Source organism: Prionailurus bengalensis, chromosome A2, assembly GCF_016509475.1.
Source record: "Prionailurus bengalensis isolate Pbe53 chromosome A2, Fcat_Pben_1.1_paternal_pri, whole genome shotgun sequence".
Classification (NCBI taxonomy): Eukaryota; Metazoa; Chordata; class Mammalia; order Carnivora; family Felidae; genus Prionailurus; species Prionailurus bengalensis.
Window position 1 is genome coordinate 48520480 of NC_057348.1, and position 3378 is coordinate 48523857.

The 3378-nt window shown below is 40.3% G+C and overlaps 1 pseudogene; it reads right to left on the reverse strand.

Annotated features, from left to right (window-relative positions):
* Positions 1–2040: 2040 nt before the first annotated feature.
* On the reverse strand, positions 2041–2740 carry LOC122486417 (annotated as a pseudogene).
* Between the last annotated feature and the right edge of the window lie 638 nt (positions 2741–3378).

A 3378-nucleotide genomic window follows, 5' to 3' on the forward strand; every position in this document is an offset into this window, starting at 1 on the left:
TTTTTACTATTTCATGAAGACTCATGAAAAACAGTCTATATCAGATACCACGTGGCCAAATTTTATAAATGCATCCAAATTTCCTTCCAATTTCCTCTCTATTTTATCTCCCATCACTGCAAACAGTCCTTTTTTTCCCTTTCTCTGCAGCCTTTTCAGTCAGTCAACCTGTTTTCCACTTTCATTACCCTCTCATCTCTCTGTACACACACACACACACACACACACACACACACACACACTCCTGTTCTTATCTCAAACAAATAATCTCTCTTGGCTTCATCAGTAAGGATTCTGGTTCTCCTTTTATTCAGAAATATAAAAGGTGTGTCGTTTTAGGAAGCAGCAGAGACTATCTGTGGTAAAGAATTTTTTCCCTGTCACTCATATAGGAATTGGTCCTCTGTTCTGTGTTCAATTTTGTCCCACGGTTGAATCAACATAGTCATTAATTTAGTCAACAAATACTTATTGAGTGACTGACTACAAGTTCCAGACATTTTCCAAAAGATGAGCTCAATATTTAATAATGACTCTCACATCCATGTTTTGTTTGACTAAAAACCTTCCTGTCATTTTCAGTAAATATTTACTATATAGTAATGGTCAGAGACCATTACTGTAGGTGGTATTGGAAAGAGGAGGGAATGTTTCTGATGCTGAAAAATGGCAGCCAGCTTTCTTGGACATGTGAAATTGTTAGGAGGAACTTTAGCATAATGAAAACAAAGGCTTGGAAATGCACATCAAAACCACAGTGAGGTATCAGTCACTTCACACCTCTCAGAATTCAGAATGGCTCTCTTCAAAAAGACAAGAAATAACAAATGTTGGTGAAGATGTAGAGAAAAGGGAGCCCTCTTACACTGTTAGTGGGGTGCAGCCACTGTGGAAAAAGTATGGAGGTTCCTCAAAAAATTAAACTAGAAATATCGTATGATTCACTAATTCCATTACTGAGTATTTACCCAAAGAACACAAAACGCTGGTCCAAAAAGATGTATGCATTTGTTTGTTTACTGCAGCATTACTTAAATTAGACAAGAAATAGAAGCAAACTGAGTGTCCACTGATAGATGAATGGGTAACGAAGATGTGGTATGTATGTATGTGTATCTATATATCTGTATCTGTATCTATATCTATATCATCTGCAATGGAATATTACTCAGCCATAGAAAAGAATGAGATCTTGCCATTTGTGATAACATGGGTGGACCTACAGGGTATTATGCTAAAAGAAATAAGTCAGAGAAGAACAGATACTATATGATTTCACTTATATATGGAATCTAAACAACAAAGCAAATGAACAAACAAAGCAGAGAACAAACTGATGGTTATCAGAGGGAAGGAGATGGGGGGTGGACAAAATGGGTGAAGGGGACTGGGAGGTATGGGCTTCCAGTCATTTAATGAATAAGCCACAGAGATAAAAGGCATTGCATAGGGAATATAGTCAATGGTATTATAACAGGGTTGTATGGTGACAGATGGTAGCTACACATGTGGTGAGCACAGCATAACATATGGAGATGTTGAATCACTATGTTATACTCCTGAGACTAATGTAACATTGTGTGTCAGCTATATTTCAATTAAAAAAAGGCCTAAAAGGTCACTTTCACCACTGGATACTAATTTCTTGCTGGAGAGTAAAGTTTTATAGATCCAAGGGTGAGTATCAAAGAGTAAGTAAACTAAGCCTCACGCTAAATAGGAATAACAGATGGTCATCTAACCACCCTGAACATGCCCGATCTTGTCTGATCTCAGAAGCTAAGCAGGGTCAGGCCTGATTAGTACTTGGATGGGAGGAATAACAGGAGGTCAGAGTTGGAATAGACCTAGGAGTACAGACTCTTCAGTTTTAAACAGGAAATATGGGAGTCTTAACCTTTTTGGACAGCCAGCATCTCACCTTCCTTCTTAGACTTAGGACTAGGAAGAACTTTTTTTTTTTCCAGGCTCACAGAGACCATTTATCGTAGACCTGCTGCTGACCAAGGAGCAAGGGGAGGACTGGGTGTGCACGCTAATAAATAGAGGAGGGGAGGCTTCGCTGGTGCTGTAGCCATTCAGTCCTCATTCTTCTCAGGCGTGAAAGCATCTGTCTTCTGGGCGAAGGTTTCAGCCACAAGCAAGGGGAAGACCAGGGAGTCATGGGCATAGACTTTGACAGGCTGTGTGTCCACCCAGATCTTGCCCCAGGAAACTGCTTCGTCTGGCCTGGCACCAGAATCAGAGCCATCAAATTCCTGGGCCGAGTTAATGTAGACATCATAGTTGGCCCATTCCACATGAGGTTGGCGTTGGTGATATGGTGCTTGACCACACTCACGCCCAGGATGATCATGATGGTGCACTTGGCAAAGATGGCCTGTGTGTTGATGAGCCTCAGGTCCTCAACGATGTCCAGGAACAGACCTGGATTCTTGTAGGAATGGAAGTAGATCATGTCGCCCAGAGAGCCATCTGTAAGCGCTGGGCTCAACACGGGGATGTGGTTCTTCTGGGCCCAGTAATACATGGATTCTGGGTTGTTGATCTCCTTGCCCAGCTGGGCGATCATCTTGGAAGGTGTCCACTTCACACCCTCTGTGTTCTGCTCCAGCACCATCTGACCCAGAATGGGCATCAACCAGTCCTCAAACTAGACTTCCACAGACTAGGCTGCGAAGCAGAGTCTCCCCTCTACTACTGCAGTGAAAATGTCCAAACACAAGCTTTCCTGGCTTACTTTTACGCAGGGGTGGCAGACCGATTTTTAGGTGTCATTTATAGTGTTACAGTCACTGTCCTAGATTGCCAACATTCTAGAAGTCCTTGAAGACTCCTAAAATTTTCCAAATAAATCATGTTTCATCTAAATTAACCAGAAAGGTTTCTGTGGTATGGCCTTCAGAATTCCACGTACATAGTATAGTGAAAGAAGATAGAATCTGATGTGCAAAAGTGATTTTTCTTTCTGAATCTCAGCTTTTTAAACTATGGAAGTTGGGATAATAATAATGAGCTTGCAAGTTAATAGTGAGAATTAAGTAGTGTGATAATTGTCGAGTTTGAAGTGCTATTATCTCGTAACCGAAATAGGGTTGTATAGTTGTATGATCTGGTAACAGAAATAGATTTCCATACAGTTCCTACAACCTAAGGAATTCTTTAAAAAATTAAAAATAGGAGACTTCACAAATTTTCAGAGAAAATAAAAATTAAACACTGACTTTATCTTGTAAGAAATGGGTTACAAATCTCTTTCTTTCTGACAAATTCTGCTTTTGGGAAATGATCTTCCTTGGAAGATTATCTCTCACCCTTGAGGTAATTTTCTCTACTCCTAAACAGTCCTTTCTTAGTGAATAGAATCCTATGGTAGAA